Source organism: Megascapheus bottae, chromosome 4 (assembly GCF_031878675.1).
Source record: "Megascapheus bottae isolate mThoBot1 chromosome 4, mThoBot2.hap1, whole genome shotgun sequence".
NCBI classification, from domain to species: Eukaryota; Metazoa; Chordata; class Mammalia; order Rodentia; family Geomyidae; genus Megascapheus; species Megascapheus bottae.
Genome location: NC_143512.1, coordinates 42412028 through 42431158, shown reverse-complemented (window position 1 = coordinate 42431158; position 19131 = coordinate 42412028). Strand labels below are relative to the sequence as shown.

The following is a 19131-nucleotide window of genomic DNA, read 5'->3' as shown; positions in this document are numbered from 1 at the left end:
TTCTATGAGCTGAGCCACAAATGCACTTCCAGTATTTTGCTGATTAATTTTTCACAAACTTTCTCAACCTTACTTTGAATCACAACTCTTCAATCTCAATCTCCTGAGTAGCTAGAACTACAACTATGTAGTCCTACAGCGAGCACAACTTTTGTTCTTAATAGACACCACTGACCTTTACAAACTAGCACTGCAATTCTATTCTCTAAGCAAAAATGTATCTGCATTATGAATCTGATGGGGGGGATTATAATCCAAGCTTTACTCCAAAAACACTGTGAAGTAAGGATCAGACTAGGATATAGCTAATAAATTGTGAAATCCAAGTGATTGCAGACACATCCCATAATGTCAAAGTAATGTACTGGTTAAACTCTGACTCTTAGTTTCTCTTCCATAAAATGAGATAATATCTAGTCAGGTTATTCGGAGGATTACAGTCAATATTTGTGGTATGTAGCATTTCATAGACATCCATTACATTGTATTTTCAAAATATGTTATCTACTGAGCTCAGAACTAGATTTTGTAATGGAAATTATTATTCATTGAAAATAAAGGAGGCATAACTACTGTCAGAAACTTCTCTGACTTGCATAAGGGGATCAAAGTGAGCAAACCTCCAGAATCTGTCTATCTCTAAAACAAATATCACAATGAAATTAGGCACTGCAAAGCCAGTCTGAAAGTAGTCAGATGAAAGATAGAAACTATTCTCAAAAAGAGTTATTCCACAATTAGCTACTGCTTATCTTCAGAAGGAAATCTGCTCCCAGGAAACCCGGATGCACAAAGGGACTTGGAACATACCATAATAATCCTGTGATATGTGGCCCTAATAAAAAATAAAAGAGATTTGGCCATGTAGCACAGGTTTTTAAAACATTAAGGAAATGGAGAGTCGGAAGAGTCATTTCCCAAGGAATATAAGAGCCAGCAGGCTGGAACAGTACCTTACACGAATTAAGCTGTCCTGGAAGAGCCACAGCAGCCAGGGAGAGAATCATGGGAAGAGCCACAGCTAGCTCGGGAGAGAATCATGGGAAGATACTCGCCACCATCCTCGTTGCCCTTGCTCTGGATATTAAATTTCCTATAACAAAGTTGGTAACTAAGGCAGCCCAATCTATTAAAACTGTTGCTTCTGCTCATCCTCCTATTAACCCAAAGCTTTGCAACTGTTTGATGCCTCTTTGCTGAGCCTTTGCATAGAGGGATAAGAAAGAAAGAAAGAAAGAAAGAAAGAAAGAAAGAAAGAAAGAAAGAAAGAAAGAAAGAAAGAAAGAAAGAAAGGAAGGAAGGAAGGAAGGAAGGAAGGAAGGAAGGAAGGAAGGAAGGAAGGAAGGAGAAAGAAAGAGAGAAAGAAAGAAAGAGAGAAAGAAAGAAAGAGAGAAAGAAAGAAAGAGAGAAAGAAAGTGAAAGGGGAAGGAGGGAGCGGGGGAGGGGGCAGATGACAGAATAAGAGATGGTCTTTACACATACACACACAGAGATAAGACAGAATATTATGCTGAAATCTTACTTGTTTTGCCAATGGCTCAAGCCTGTTTGAAGTCATGAATACTGGGATTACCAATGATCATACATACACTGTTTATCTAGAGACAGGAGAAAGCTGCTGTCCATTCAAGGAGAAAATACTTCCTACTGTTATACAAATTTTTAAAGATCTACAATGCTCTCTCGGGGAAAAAAATAAAAAGAAGAAAAGGAACATGTCAGAGAGGTTGTGGGTATCGCTTGGTGGTACAGTATATGCTGAGCAAGTACAGTGTGCTAGGTTCAATCAAAGCACCTTTCAAAAAGCCTTTTTTGAAGGCCTATATTGGAAAGTGATCACAAAGTTCAGTGATTTTTTTGTATCATTTAGAGATAGAGACAATATCTATGAATAGAGATTAAGAAGAGAGGTAATTGAGATAAAGATAAATACATCTTGAGTTTTCCCAATGAAAGTGGGACTTGAATACCTTTGGGTATATACTTCCCGTATGGCCACAGGCCCTACCCTTCCCAGGTATACCATTACAGATGTATCATTAATGTCTAGTGCTGAAGACATTTCCATTTCCATCCTCTCTTCGAAATTATAAAAACCAGCAGTTTAGGAGTACATATGAATTCAAGCTCTAGAAAAAGAGTGGTGGCAAATGAGTGGTTGCAGATGGACTTTTTGCATTTTACCCAGTTAAATCAAAGACCCACTTTAGGATATGATGCACTTCCTGCATCATTTCTCTTGGGCTGGGACAAGTGTCCTCAAAAAGCAATCATTTCATGGGACCACACCAAGGAAGTCAAGCATTGGTTATGTACCAAGAGACGAGTGATCACATGAAAGAATGTGTGAAATGAAAAAAACTGGATTCTGACATTGACTTATTTTGATAATATCTCAGTTACTTTACTTCTGTGATATATTGTTTTCTTAGGTGAAAGATGAAGTAATTAAGCTAGATTAAAGTTTCTCTCCTGGACTTATAAATTTACAATTCTCTACTCCTAAGGCATCTTAGACTGTAGCAAGGAAAGAACATCTTTTTGGTATTGTCATTAGATTCTTGTTGCTATTCTGTATAGAAAAGCTTTACACTAGACCTTCGGCAATAAGAGAGGCAATAAAAGAGAAATCAGGCAAATTCTTCACCTGGAATTCTTCAGAGAGTTGGGAGGTGCCGAGACAAGAATCTAGAATTTATCATCTTTACTCTGGCTGATGTAACCACTATAAATAATTGGCTCATGCCTGTGAGGTAATATGCCTTTGCCAAGGACCCCATTAACATCTGAGCAGACCTTGAGAGTCTCCTTCATTCCACACATAGCTTCCATCAAATTATATTTCTTTCTAAACTTTTTATACTGCGCACAAAAGTAATCTGCCACATAGAATCCTAACAGAATGTCTCAAAAACACAGAAAATTCACCTGTAACACAAGCCCTTGAAAAATAACAAGCATTGCCTGATCATTAACTCCAGAACTGACCACATATTGTGGTCACTAAAGGGGGAAAAGAGAGTTCTCTTTGCCATAAGGAATGGACAGGCTACAGTAAGAGATGGGGAGACAAGAAAACAAGTAATTCTGTGAAGTCTGGTGGGAGCTGAGTCGAGTGCTAGGACCTGCCGAAGTGTCTTATCCTGGCATGGGATGGTCAGAGTGGCCAGATGCTTCTTTGTGAAAAAAAAAAAAATAGTTCAAATGAATGCCAGAAAAAAAAGAGAGAGGAAGAAAGGTGAAGGAAATGGAAGCAAACAGGCACAAAGAACAAGACATGAGATGGACAAAACGAAAAGATGCGAGGAAAGGGAAAAAGAGGCAAAGGCAGAAGGAGAGGAGAAAGGAAAGGCAAGGAGGGGAGATGGGAAAGGAAGGGAGGAGAAGGGCAGGGAAAGGAAGGGAGGGAAAAGGAAAAGAAAGAAGATGAGGGAAAAGGAGAAGAGGGAAGGAAAGGGGAGGGGAGGAGAGGTAATAGGGGAAGGTTGACAGGACAAGGAAAATAAGGTTAGGGAGGTGAAGTAGCTGCCCAAGGGAGAGGCCGTTCCCACTCCTTGTGGAGCAAAAGTATTTCCTGGGACAAGACTTGACATAGATTCCGGTTATAGCTGTCCCAATCAGCCTGCCACTAGGGTATGAAGCAGAGTGGAACACATCAGGCAAAACTGGATAGAATCATTAAAATGTAGAGCAACCCTAACAAAAATGCTGCAGGGTCCACCTCTAGGCCGCAGTACATCTTGAGATGCCTTCATCCTGATCCCAGGAAGCCCCAAAGAACCAGAACCTAGCACCATGACCTGCCCAATTATCCTTAACTGAGACAATGTAATTTTCTCCCAAGTCCAACAGGTTTCTGAATTCATGAGAATTTCCCCCACGCCAGCACATCGGAGCTGCCTCAATCTGCCACACGTGCTTATGAGGAAGGCAGCAAACATTGAGGGAAATGGATCAAAAGTTGTGAGCCAAAAGAGCAGAACGCTGAGAACATTTCAAACAGTAAATGTACTGGAGAGAAGAGGAAAACGGGGGGGAGTGGAAGGAAAAAGGAGAATTTCTTTTTTCAAATGCTTGCTAGGATTTCCTGTTCCACATCCTAATTCTCAAACAATGGCATCTATTATCTGCCAGATGAGAACAATTATCTAGACCAGAAGTGATAAAAGACTTTCTGCTGACTTGCCATTTCAACTGTGTATCACTGTCAAATCATTTAGGTTAAAAGGTATAATCATTCAGCCTGAGTAACCACTGGTGAAGTCATGACTGGTGATTCTTTACTGATAAAACAAACAAAGGCAAGGCACTACCATCCCACAGGGCGGGTAGAAGGAGGAAGAAAAAGCACACTCCAGGCAAGAAGCAGCAGGCAAGACTAGGTAGGGCCAGACATTGCAGTCTTCCATAAGAATCATCTCCCAAGAACAACCCAGATCCCAGGATGGATGAAGGATGCACCCTCAACAGCTTCAAGGACCTCCCGATCTCTGGAAGAAAGTTCCAGCAGCTCCCATACCAAGCCTCCTCAATGGACCAAGATCCTGACCCAGTGACCCAGAAGAGGAAGGGGAGGTAGAGAGGGGGGGAGACTGGGACAAATTACACCCAAGTCATAGCACATGGACATTTCTATGAACTTCTCAGTTGGGCTATCCATCTTTCTTAGCTCAGAAAGGCAAAATAACTATGTAAATAAATACTTCTCAATTTGGATTCAGATACCTTAGGTTTGCAGTCAGTCTGTGTCACTCACTAGTTCTTCAAATTGATGCGAGGACAGGTGACTTGCCAGTTTTCTCCTCTGACATGGAGGATAGCAGCACTCCCGGACGAGCTGCTATTCAAGTGATATGAGCCAATTCATGCAGCACACTTAGAGCAGGGTCTGACACTTAGGAGTGTCAACAAAATGTTCTGCTTTGGGCTCTTATATAGTTTGCTGTTTGCAGTGCATCCTTGAAATCCCAGATCAGAGGAAGGCCACATCCACCCTGCCCAGTTTGTAATCTCTCCCTCCTTCCCTCCCAGTCCCTCCCCAGTCATGCAGTCTGAATTTTTTCATTCAAGGCTAGATAAAACTCTACCATTTTGAGTCACAGCACCATTTCTGGTTTTCTGGTGGTTATTTGGAGGAAAGAGTCTCATGGACATTCTCATCTGAGCTGGCTTTGGATCACGATCTTTAGATCTCAGCCTCCTGAATAGCTAGGGTTTACAGGCATAAGCCACTGGTGCCCGGATTGTTTATTCATTAGATCTTCAAGGTCATTGAAAAACACAGTTGCATTTAGTTGTCTAGTTACTAGCCTTTCTTCCCCACTATGGCTATAAATTCCTAGAAACCAAGAGGAAGTGATTCTTTGTGGAGAAGAGGTAGTACTGGGACTTGAACTCAGGGCTGGGACACTGTCCTTTAGCTATTTTGTCTAAGGCTGGCAACACACCATTTAAGTCACATCTCTACTTCTGGTTTTTCTTGGTGGTTAATTGGATATTAAAAGATCTCATAGACTTCCTGCTCAAGCTGGCTTCAAACAGTAATCTTCAGATCTCAGTCTCCAGAGTAGCTAGGCTTACAGGCATGAGCCATCGGTGGTAGCTTGGAACTGAATCTTGATTATCCCTTGAATTTCCACTGTAGTACCAAGTAGAAAGAAAATGGACAGCAAATAGCTTGTTGAAAGAGTAAATGAGTGTTTTCATGAGATTGGTTAGAGATTACAAAGCAATACCAGGAAAAGAGGACAAGCTACAAAGAACACAATATCACTGATTTCAGCAGACATAAAATCCAAAAGATATACCTTCACATCAGATCAACATTATACCACAACCCAAGGAAGTGCTGTTATTCATGTAGATGGAAAAACATGTGCTTATGTCTGGAAGTTTAAAAGACCATAGGCATCCATAAGTAAGAAAACGTGGGAGAGGAGGGAGATTTGTGGAAAAGCAAAACCAATAGCCCACAATCTCTGACAACATATGCATATATCTGTGCACACATGTGCTCATGTGCGAGTGTTTGCACACACACACACACACACACACACACACACACACTCTCAAGAGTCCAGGATTGGCTAGGACCAGCTGGTAGAGATGAATGCCAGACTTCACACCAGCTTCAGTTTTGAGCAACTTAAGGAAACCATCTGACAATGACAGGAAGGAGTATTACAATGAAAGACACTTTCCTACCATGTGGAGGCAGGAAATGATGTAGCCAGTGCTGCTGTACTCACCCCAGAATAGCCATTGCAACCAACTGAAGAGGGAAACTGAAAACTGAGATAATTCATAAAAATAAGCAAGGGGCTCCAAACCACAGTGATTGAAAGAGCTCTTTTGTGTTCCAAGCTGGAGCAATGATGTACTCCACTTCTTCAAAATCCCCATGTACCACCGGCCCTTCCTATAGCAAGCTTCCAAGATACAAAAAGAGCCGATAAAATCCTATTTGATGTGACTTCCAGAACGTGAGAGAATGCTTCAAACCACCAGCAGCATACCCCAGCAGAGATACAAGGCTGAAGAAAGAACTTCCGTTAGTCTGTGTTCACTTTTCTAAGCTTAACATGGCAGAGTCAGCCTTAGCACACACTGAAGGCTTTATCAGAAATGCTAGGTCCATCCAGGTGCCAGTGACTCACACCTATAATCCTAGACACTAACAAGGCTAACATCTAAGGATCGAGATTCAAAGCCAACCCAGGCAGTAAAATCTGGGAGATTTTCCAATTAGCCACCAAAAACCCAAGAAGTGGCACTGTGGCTTAAAGTTGTCGAGTGCTAGCCGTGAACAAAGAAGCTCAGGGACAGTGTATAGGCCCCGAGTTCAAGCCCCAGGACTCACACAGAAAAAGAAAAGAAAAAGGCTAGCACAAGATCCCAACCCACACTAGGACAGACACTGGGAGAGAGGAGTCGTGGATCAGCTAAGAACACAATCCTCCCTTTCTAATAGGGGAAGTGACCATGCCTAGGAAGAACATGGATCATGAAGGCATTGACTGCTCCCAGAGTGCTAAATTATAGGGCACATCAACTGACAGGACATGTCTCACTGACACACAATATTCTCTCCAAGATACTTGACAAATCAACAGTGATGTATGACCTTAAGGCACAGGTGAATGGACAGCACAGAGAAGAGCAGTTCCCTTCAGGCCCACTAATGTGACAGCCATCACATAAAGACAAAGTGCATTGACATCAACTCTCTCTTTCTCATGGAAGCCTTTCCAGTATCACATATGAAGGAATCAGGGTGTCTTAGGCAAAACAACATACACTTGTTTTGAATTTTCACCCATTCTCCAGAGAGGAGATTAAATGTAGACAGCATTGATAAGACAATGACATAGGAGTATATGTAAACGCACATCCTGAAACACACACCAAGGACTCATTTAAGTGCTACATTTCAAATTATTTTGATTGGTTAAAGTTGTCTCAGACAGTGTGGTATTAGAGATGTAAAGTTTCATTCATGAAATTTTAAATAATGGTGATAAGATTTATCTAGACACACCAGCGGAACCTAAATATAAAGCACATGAATAATAGAATGTGCATGAATTTTGAATGCTTATTTGTTTTTCAGAAGAAAACAAAGAACTGAATGTGTGAATTCTCAGGGAATCTGGAAGCATGGCTTGGATTTGCATTTCAATAGGTTGCAAGGTAAGCTCTGTGAAATTGGTCAAATGTATAGATTCTCATCTTGCCTCCATTCCAAATCAGTCAATTAGCTTCTAGAGAAAAGTGGCATTCCCAAGTTAATATGTAAGGAGCTCAAAACCTATTCCAGCTGATACACATCAAAGTCATTTCAAAACCAGTATGTTGAAGACACAGTTTGCTATGGAACAAATTCTAAATAGGCGCATACAGTGTAGTAGCAGCCCATGTGGTCAGTGAACACACTTGTAGAAATAAAACAGGGCAGTGAAATACATTATTCAAAAAAGTGGGAAGAATTTAGACATATACACAGAAACACATCAGAAGACTGGGAGCCAATGTACACAAAACATTTTTCCAGTACCTACACAAAGGTTAAATGTGGTGATATCTGTCCATTTAAAACTAAAGCATTTTAGATGGCATTGCCCATAGGCAGAATGAATTAATGCAGACACTATGTCTAGATGAGACCCTCTATGACCCCAGACTTTTTTCAGTTGTCATACACTGGGGGGCTGAAGGGCTGCAAAGAACATTTTGTGACTTTGGAATCCATGAATGGCTGGGAAGTACATTTTTGTGGCTATAGGATCAAAAGCCTACCCTAGATCCATGCTAGCTGCTCCAGCCCACTCCAAATCTCCAACCTCAAAGACTTTTTGAATGCCTAGAGGAACACGTTGTACATAATATACAAGTATTTCCTATGTGAATATATTCAATATGTTATGCCTTTTCAAGGGCAGAACTAAGTTCCTTCTCATGCTGCCCTCTGTAGTATTTCTTATTTCCTTTAATAAAAACAGTTGCATACTGAGAAGTCTTAAGTGCAAGGTGTAATGCTTGGTTCATAATAGGCATTCAGGAACTAGAAAAAGAACTGAGTGTAAAGGGATGCAAGTGAAAGAAGAAATACATATAATAAATATAGTAATAAGCGTCTTTTACTCACTGAGCCATGATCAGTGCTATGATCTGAATGTTCGCATTGCATGTTGCAGATTTTATCTACAGTGTGATGATTGTTAGAGATGATTCTTCAGGTGATCATTAGATTAGATAGAGGTGAGAGTGAGATGCTCACAAACACCCTTCATAAAAGGCATGAGATCTCACCATAAAGTAAGACATGTCTGTCTACGAGCCAGAAACACGGATCCCACCACTCTCAAACTCAATTCACATGCAAAATTTATATCTGGAATACAGTTTTAATGAAAAATATAAATAATCAAATCATTGGTATTATTCAACCTTTTCACTGTACTATTAAAATTGAGAGAACAGGCCATCAAAATATAAAATAATTACTAGCTCATCATTGAGAAGAGGAAAACAGAAATCACAATAAATGTAATATATATATATATACACCTACTTTTAACTGACTACTAGGTTTTTTCCCCCTTTTCTTTTGAATCAAAGCCATGGCTCATGACTTTTTTTCCATATATTTTTATTGTAATTAATAGAAGGGTTACATTATATTCACCAGATAGAAGGTGCATTACTGCACATACAATGATACCGTTTCTCATGTCTTGGTCCCCATTTCCCTCCCACACCCCTCGCCCCTCATCTTGTTTTCCTCCTTCCCTATCCAATTTCAAATAACCAAATACACATATATCCAATATATCAGATAACAAAGTGAAATACTGTAACAATATGAGATAACTAAGGGACAGCAAAAGAGATGAGAGATATAGTACATTAAGGACAACAATCACTCATTATATAAAGTCTCTATATCCTGGAGGTCATTTCATCTAGCATCACACTATATGGCCTTATGTATTTAGGTTTTGTTCTATTGTAACTCTGCTAGGAGAGTCCAAGGTTTCTACTAATTATGATAAATGAGGGAAACCATTGAGCCTATGTTCCTTTGAGTCTGGCTTACTTCATTTAATATGATTTTTTCTAAGCCTTTCATAGCTCATGACTTTAATCCTAACCACTTGAGAGACTAGGATTTGAAGGATCTTGCTTTGAGGTCAGCTCAGGCCAAAAAGCTTCTTAGATTTGTACTACATGTGATGGAATGAACCTAATACCCTAGCAATGAGAGGAAACTTAACATAGACATCACACTTAGGTATATACTCAGGCAGGAAATGTGACCCTGTCTCAAAAATAACCAATAATAAAATAACTACAGGGGGCCAGGAGATTGGCCAAGTACTAAAAGTGCTTGCCTAGCATGCAGGATGATCTGGGTTTGATTCTTTGGTACCAAATACATAGAAAAAGCCAGAAATGAGGCTGACTGGGTACTGTCGAAATGGGCAAGTTCATTTAACCCAGTAAAGTGCTGATCCTGGCTGGATGCTACTCCGGACACAAAGCCATCATCCTGAAGAACATGGATGATGGCACCACAGACCACCCCTATAGCATGCTTTGGGGGCTGGAACTGATCGCTATCCCCAAAGATTGACAGCTAACATGGGCAAGAAGAAGATCACCAAGAGATCAAAGATCAAGTCTTCTGGGAAGGTTTATAACCACAATCACCATATGCCCACAAGGTACTTTGTGAATATCTCCTTGGACAAAACTGTGGTCACTAAGGATGTCTTCAGAGACCCAGCTCCTGATGGGAGGCGAAGGTCAAGTTTAAAGAAAGATACAAGACCGGCAAGAACAAGTGGTTTTTCTACAAGCTTCATTTTTAGATGGTTTTTGTTTGTTTCCATCATTAAAAAATGGAGTGGGGGCACTAAAAGAAAAATAAAAAGCCAGAAATGGTACTGTGGATCAAGTGATAGAGCTCTAGCCTTGAGGGAAAAAAAAACCCAAGAACAGTGCTCAGGCCCTGAGTTCAAACCGTGGGACTGGCAATAAATAAATAAATAAACAAACAAACATAAAAAACAGCTGCAGCTGCATGCATGGCTCAGTGAGCCAGCCTAAGAAGCATAAGGCTCTGAAATCAAATCCCAGCACTACCAGAAAACAAACAAAACCAAAAAATGAAATTTCAATTGAAAATATTCAGGGTGAGCCTCGTGGCGCATTCCTAGAATGAGTCTCCACAAGACCAGCCAAGACCAAAAGTAAGACTCTATCTTAAGAACAGGCCAGGAGTAGCAGTTTAGGTCAGCAATCCCAGCTAGACAGAGTAGTAGGATTATGATCAGAGGGAAGGATGGAAGGACGGAGAAAGGAAAGGAAAAACAAAAGAAAAAAAAATGAGATCCTATTTGAACAATTATAAAAAAAGCAAAACAGGAGAATGTGCCAGTGGTTCCACCTGTAATTTTAGCTACTCAAGAAGATCTGAGATTCACAATTCAAAGCCAGCCTGGGCAAAGAAGTCCATGAGACTCTTATCACCAATAAACTATTAAAAAAAAAAAAAAGAAAACACACCAAAAGTGGAGCTGTGGTAGAATGCTAGCCTTGAGCAAAATATCTCAGATACAGCACCCAAACTCTGAGTTCAAACCCTAGGCCTAAACAAAAAACAAACAAACAAATAAAGCTGGACTTCTCAGACTGACAAAACAAAAATCAGGAATTTTTGTCATTATTACCAAGAAAGACTGAAAGTCTTTGGATATACACACATGTTCAGATCAAAACTGGTGACCATGTCTCCAAACCAATCCAATTTCATTTGCCACCTTGTGTTGAATCCCTATCTTCACTTGCAGACATTCCATTCAAATGGAAGAAAATTCTTGACTGAATTTGATGTAATCTCACTTGTGTTTAAATTCACTCAGTGTTTCTAGCAGTATGGTACCAGCCTCATCATCTTCATTTAAGAACGAATTGCTTTTCCATTACAGCCTCTACTTTGAGAGGTTTTGTTCTGCCTTTTCAAAATTGTATTGGAATGAGACTTATAGGCGAATTGTCAAAGTTGGAAACAATTTGGGGGGGAAAAAGAAACAAAAAAGAACTACATATACATATATATATACACATATTTTCAATACTGGTACATTATTTTCAAGGCCATGAAACTACTCTGTTTGCTATGTAATTTTAACCATTCCTACAAAATAGACATTATAGTATACATTACATTACGATGTGATTCTTAAAAACCATTCTCATAGCCATCTGAGTCTGGGAGAGAAAATATGTCATCTTTCTATTTACATTTTAGGTTGATTATCAAAGCTGGTGAGGTGCTGGGATACTGATGTGTCATGAGGATGAGATCTGAGGACTGTGATTCAAAGCTAGCCTTCGCAGGAAAATCCAAAGGCTCATCTCTCCAATTTAACCACCAAAAATCAGAAGGTAGAGCTGTGGCTCAAGTGGTAGAGCAGTAGCCTTGAGTGAAAAAGCTAAGGGACAATATCTAGGCCAATGTCTTTTGTTAAAGGTGATGACTTCAGATCCTTGATCCAGGCTCCATCTGCCTCTGACAATCTCAGGCCCTGAGCACCTCCTTACTAGGGCATCCTTCTTGGGATGCTGCCTCTCACATGCATTGTATAGAACTCCTTGAGAAGAATGCACCCTCTCTACCCTCCATAACTGGCACACAGGTAATCCATCCTGCCTGAAAGGCTCATCTTGCCTAACCAGCATCTGTTCCCATCCAACAAACCTACATCTCCTCTACACCCTCCTGACACCATTCCCAAGGACCCTGCATCCTCCCTGTGATGGGTTGCAGCCGAGGGTATTTGGAATTGCTTGTCTCCCTCTACTCTCTAAGTATCTCAGACTGATACCATAGTCTTTATAATTTTTATGCTGCTAGAGCATGGGAGCACAAAAGTGTGTGTGTGTGTGTGTGTGTGTGTGTGTGTGTGTGTGTGTGTGTGTGTGTAAAGGATACAACACAGTCTTGTGACACAAACGTGTTCAATATATGCTATTCTCATCATTATTATTAAGCATTTGTGATTAGAAGAAAAAAGATGTGCCTTTGACTTCCTGAACCAAAAGCAGACACATTCATAACTTAAGTAAAATAACGAATGTTCTGAGCACTGAAATATATACGTTCCTTAAGCGAAATCAATGAGAAGGGCTCAATTCCAAATCACAGGCATTTGTTATCTCTGGCATGAGGAGGAAGCTCCCAGGGCCCAAGCCAGTGTCTCGCCATGCCCTTGAAGTGGTCTCCTCATGCTGACCAAAGAGAAGCTGGCAGCAACTGTCAACCTGGGAAATTGCCCCAGACACTCTCAGTGCTCTAGCTGCCCTACGAGTCATAATCTAGCAATGCTTCTGCTATGAGAATCATCCCTCCCAAGTGAGTGGGTAAATGGTGGAGCTCTCACACCACTATCAATTGGGAATTCAAAAATAAAATAAAATATACAATACAATGAGCACCTACCTGCCTCCCCGTTAAAAACAACAAAAAACAAAACAAAACAACAACAAAAAACCCACCTTCATACTGCACTTGTACTAAAGGAGGCCGGAGTCCTACATTTGGAGACACACAGTTGTATGTTACGCAACTTGCGTGTTACTAGGACACCTCAGCCTTTGAGGATAGTGGGTCTCAATGCTGTCTAGACACCTCCTGTGAGATACGAACTCAATTCATGTGGATTTTGTCTAGACCACAGAGAGCTCTCCCGGTGGGTCCAAGGGCAGGCAGGACTGAGCAGGGTGACATACACCTGTAATTGCAAAAGGCAGAAGGCAGAGGCAAAAGAACCTAGTGTTCTAGGCTAGCCTGGGCTGTATAGTAAGACTGTCTCAAATGAAAAAGTAAGAGTGGGAGAGGAGGAAGAGGGAGATAAGGAGGAGGAGGCAGCAATAGCAAAGGGCACTGTCCCCACATTTTAAAATCTGTGTCACATTAGAGCCAACCCAAGTTTCTTAGCTCCAAAATATTCAAGTAAAAAGTCTTTAAGAACTTTAAGAACTGGAGAGAGGCTTTTCTTAAATAATGGAGCAAAAATAAAAGAGGCAACTCAGCCCACTTTCTAAAGAACTGTCCATGCATCATGCAAAGTGATCTGCTCTCGTGGCTCGCATGACAATAGTATTATCAGCTTTTCACTGTATCATTAAGCATTTGTCCAAAGCATGGTTTTCATGGCAGTGGCGTGCTCTCCCATAGGTATATCTGGAAGTGCCAACCTTTTGATAGCTTCTAAGACAAGCACAGGATTTCTTAGGTACTTGAAAAAGGGAAGTTTTTCATAACTGATGTGAAACCCAAGTTTCTCAGAAATGCAAGCCCCTGCTTTGATTTTGTTAGATTCTGGTGTTGACAATAAAGTGACTGGATGCTGAGTGCATACTGAGCTCTGTAACATCATGTTAATTCTCCGTTTTTATAGTTTACCTTGTTCATGGATTCATAGGCCTATTTGTCTCCTGCCATCCTTTTAGGTAATTGCCTTGTCTTAAATTCCACATTATTGAATGTAGAGTTTTGTCTCCTTGAAATAATCTTTACAAAGGTACAATAAATAAACCATAGAACACTTGAAAGAAGTGAAGACTAGAGGATAAAGTGATGGCTCACGTTATCTAAAACATTGTTGGGACTGCACACTAAATTCCGTTGTGAGTGGCAAAGGCACAGCAAGGAAGATAGCCCAGTCACATAGCTCTCACTCTTGAACCGAAAGATGCAACTCTGCTTTCCAAGAGAGGGACGGTCCTTCAGCTGAACTTGAAGCTAATCTATCATGGGACCTCATACCAGAGACAGTCGGCAGTCAAACGGATGGGTTTTCAAGGGAGGTTTTCACACAAAACAGGAAGGTGTTTTCTCAGTCATTCCTTTTATCAACTCTCAATAAAAGCCAAGGGCATAATGGTAGGTTATAATTCTGCAAAGAGGTTTCCAAAGGGAGCTGGAGATGATGGACGGGGCAGGCAGGCTGCATTCTGGTACCCAGCCCTGCTGGCAGGCAGACACAAGGAATGCGGGAGATGAATGGTGAGAAGTCTGCTGGGCTACTCCTCACACACTGCTCTGTGCCAGGCCTGCACAGGATCTGCAGAGCCAAGCAATTCAAAGCTGACACCGCTCCCAGCACCTGCCACTCGGGCATCCTGCATTAGTGGTGCAAACAAGAACCACGCACTAACGTGGACAAGGGGGGGTGTGGAAATAATATTTTTCCTTGAGGATCAAGAGACCCATGGGAGAGAGAGAGAGACTACATCATCATTATTTAATGGTATGTAGCAGTGCGGGGGGTGGTGGGAGGCGGCTGTGCTTTTTTTTAAACAACAAAAAAAAAGCAGCATGAAATATTTTCAAGTTCTTGCACTCCACTCAGGTGCCAGTGATGTGTACTACACAATCTGAACATCATCTTTGCCTGGCAGATGCTGTAGCAAGGGGCAGTTCAATCTGCGTTGATTATGAACTGTGGTCAACTGTCTTCTACAGACCATCCAGACCAGCTCTCATTCCATCGTGGGCCCTGGAGTTCATGCTTCCCCTCCCCCGCACCCTCTGGCTTTGGAGTGGGTTCTGCTCATGAGGCAAGAGTTCAGAATGACAAGAGACAATAAGGTACCTGTAGCTCACACCTGTAGTCCTAGCTACTCAGGTGGCTGAGATCTCAGGACTGTGGTTTAAAGCCAACTCAAGCAGGAAAATCTGTGAGACTGTTCTCTCCATTTAACCCCCCAGAAAACTGGGAGTGGTACTGTGGCTCAGTGGTAGAGTGATAAAACTCAAGGTCAGCACCTAGGCCCTGAGTTTAAGACCCACAACAAGACCCACAAGCGACAAAAGTAAAAAAAAAAAAAAAGAAAGAAAGAAAGAAAAGAAAAAAAAAAGAAAAGAAGATTAAGCTATCTTTCCTTGGGCACCTCCCTGAAAAGTCACATGGGTGTCTTCTCTGTCTTCAGATCCTATTAGCTTCTTCTGCTTTCTCTCTTTCAGCCTAGAGATGGTAAGAGCTTCTGGTTACTTCTAGCCCCTGGTACTGCATCATCCCCTAAACTTGCCAATATCTGAAAATATCTTTCTTAAACTTCCAACTTAGCAAGTTGTAAATGACATCTTTTCTATTGGTTGGACTCACTGGATAGCCATATGCAATTCCTTAAATTTACATCCTTCAAGTCTTCATGATGATAAAAGAAAAGAATAAAGGTTAACTAAGGAGTATTAGATACTGGACTCCATAATGAAGGACTGACTCTATTTTAGCCTTTGACCACATCAAGTATTCATTTCTCTTTTATGGGTGTGGACAAAGATTCAGCATGTTTAAAGAAACCTTACTCTAATAACAGGCTAATTATAGGCTGTTAAATGTCATTAAACATGTATCATCAATCCTCACTAGATATTTATAAATAAATTTTTTTAAAAATTTAAGAATTATAGACAGATGACAATGGCTCACTCTTGTAATCCTAGTTACTCAGAGTAGGAAGGTGAGATCCGAGGATAGCGGCTCAAAGTCTGTGAGACTCTTATTTCCAATTAACCACCAAAAAACCGGAAATTGAGGTGTGGTGGCTCAAACAGATTGCCAGTCTTAAGTGGAAAAATTAAGGAACAGTACATAAGCCCTGAGATCAAGCCCCAGTACACACGCAGAATTAAGAATTATAAACCATAATAAAGGCAATCACTGTAAATAAATGATGGCATAGATATGCACATAAAATGGACAATGGACTATTATAAATATCAGACTGGAATGCAGTAAAAATTATCTAAGTTTTATTTAAAATTCCATAAAAGAATTAAAATTTACTAAAAGCAGAAAGTATTGAAGCAAAATAGAGGCAGCTTCTGTGTAAAGGTGTACACCTGCAATCCCAGCAACTCAGGAGATAGAGATTAGGAGGAATTTTCATTCAAGACCAGCAACTTAGCAAATTTAGGAGGCCCGAGGAATGGGGTATGTGTCTAGGAATGGAAGTATGTATCTGTAATCCTAATTGCAACAGAGGAAGAGGTAGGAAGATTGTGATTCAAGGCCAGCTTCAGGCTTAAAAGATCACCAGACCCTATCTGAGAAAAATAACAAAGCAAAAGAGCAAGAAGTATGGCTCAAGTGATAGAGCACCTGCCTTGCAAGGGTGAGGCCCTGAATGCAAATCCAGTCCAAACTACCACTCCAGAAAGAGGAGGAGGAGGAGGAGGAGGAGGAGGAGGAGGAGGAGGAGGAGGAGGAGGAGGAGGAGGAGGAGGAAGGTAATAGGAAAAGGATGCAAGAAACTCAGGAATCACCAGGTATGACAGGATTTTCAAAGGCAAAGATTTCAAGATAAGACTGGAAAGGTATACTGAGGGCAAATTAGAGAGTGCAGTGAGCATTTTCAGTCTGCCTCAGAGTGAGTGATGGCAAGTCAGATGGGGTTTTAAAGCAGAAGATGGTCAAAGTATGGGCTTAGAAGCAAAATGGATTGGTGAAGTCTCACTACTGGCATACAAGACAATCCAGCGTTCCCAGTACAGAAGAGAGCAAGCTGAGACTCTAGATGTATACTAGGGTAGAATGAACACAGGAAAAAGAGTTGAAAAAAGTCAAAGATAGAAACCAGAGAAGCTTGGAGAACTATTATTGCACTGGTATTCCCACAAAGACAGTATTGTGATTTCTTAGCTACACAGGAGTTAGGTGGTGCAAAAGAGGAGCTACTATCTTTTTTGGGGGGTGGGGCGCTACTATCTTGAAAATAGTAGTAGTAGTAGTAAATAATAATGATAATAATAAATGCTACAATTTTTGTTATTGCTAAAACTAAACAATACTTAGGGCACAAAATAAATTGTCTTCTGAAAAGGTGATTCCAAGGACACGAAATTTCCTTACTGCTTGTGGGTGAGGAAGCCTAACAGCCTCATTTCTATCTTAAAAGCAGAAACTGAACCCATCTAAGGGATAAAAATTAACTACTCAAATAGACCTACACTTTTCCTAATAAGTTACAAATGCAAACTTCCCAAGAGTTCATTTACCATCTACTATCTTGACTTTTGTATCCCAAGAAGACTCAAGTGTTTTCTTTCCAGGAAAGATAAATGAAAACATCATATCATAAATCATAATATTATTATTCTAAGGAATTAATATTATTTGAAAGGTTTTTTAAACATCAACGTCACCAGCCAGTCTCATGAAGAGGAGCAGAACAATGTGTTTTCTTTTTTTTTTTTTTTTTTTTTTTGCCAGCCCTGGGCTTGAGCTCAGGGCCTGAGCACTGTCCTTGGGCTTTCTCAAGGCTGGAGCTCTACCACTTGAGCCTCAGCACCACTTCTGGCTTTTTTCTATGTATGTGGTACCGAGGAATCGAACCCTGGTCATCATGCATGCTAGGCAAGCACTTTAACCACTAGGCCAAACTCCCAGCCCAGAACAATGTGTTTTCATGATGATCCACTACTGAGTTTTAGGCAAAGAGCAAACACATTCATGAGCACATGAAGATGGCAGAGAAGCAACACTGGGACTCCTAGCTTGAATGATCCATGTTCGAGCCCATAACAAAGGTGGTTTTGTTATTTTTTGGTAAATCCAAGTCAGAAAATAAACAATCTTAACTTTCCAGCTAATGCACCAAATACATTACCAAGAAACTAAAGGCAGCCAAGTTGACCTCAGATTCTTACATATAGCAATAAAAGAACTCGCACAAGACACAAAAATGGTAAAGGTGAAAATAAAGTTTATTATAAATATGTATATATGTGGGTATATATACATATATATATTATCCATCCATCCAGACACTCATGGCTCACAACTGTAATCTTAGCTACTTAAACAGCTGAAGATCAGGGTTTAAAGCTTGCCCAGGAAGGGAAGCCCATAAGATTTTTATCTCCAATTAACCACCAAAAAGTCAAAAATGGATCTGTGGCTCAAATGGTAAAGCACCAGCCTTGAGCAGAAAATCTTAGGGCAAGCATCTAGGCCCTGAGTTCAAGCCACAGGACTGGCTCCCCAATAGGAAAACAGAGGAGAGGAGAGGAGGGGAGAGGAGGAAAGGGAAGGGGAGGGAAGGGAAGGGAAGGAAAGGAAAGGAAAGAGAGGGGTAGAGGAGGGAAGAAGGGACGAGAAGGGGAAGGAAAGCAAAGGAGAAAGGAAGGGAAAGGAGGAAGGAAGAGGAAGGGAGAAGAGGAGAAGGGAAGGGGTGGGAAGGGAGAGAAGAAGGAGCAAAGGATGGGAGGGGGAGGAGAAGGAAGGGGAGGGAAAGGAAAAGAGATAAGGAAAGGGAAAGGGAAAAGGAAGGGGAGCGGAGGGGGAGGGGAGATAAAGGGAAAGAAAAGGAAGAAGGGAGGGGAAGGGAAGGAAGGGGAAGGGAAGGGGAAAGGAAGGGGAGGGGAGCAAAGGAGAGGAGAAGGGATTTAATGGGAAGGGGAGGGAAAGGAAGGGGAGGGGAAGAAAAGGGAAAGGGCAGGGGAAGGAGGAGGGAAGGGAGGGGAGGGCAGGGCATCACCTCAGACCATCTCAGCCATCTTCCTCCTTACAAAGCTTGGCCTAAAGGTCTGTAGAGAGAATTGGGATTCTTGAAAATGAT

General features: G+C 41.1%; 1 protein-coding gene and 1 pseudogene across 3 annotated transcripts in view; one reads left to right on the top strand and one right to left on the bottom strand.

Moving 5' to 3' along the window:
* Window positions 1–19131, bottom strand: part of Mast4 (microtubule associated serine/threonine kinase family member 4) — a 415893-nt gene that overhangs the window by 324510 nt on the left and 72252 nt on the right. The window lies entirely within an intron of this gene.
* Window positions 9977–10370, top strand: LOC150064343 (large ribosomal subunit protein eL27 pseudogene; annotated as a pseudogene).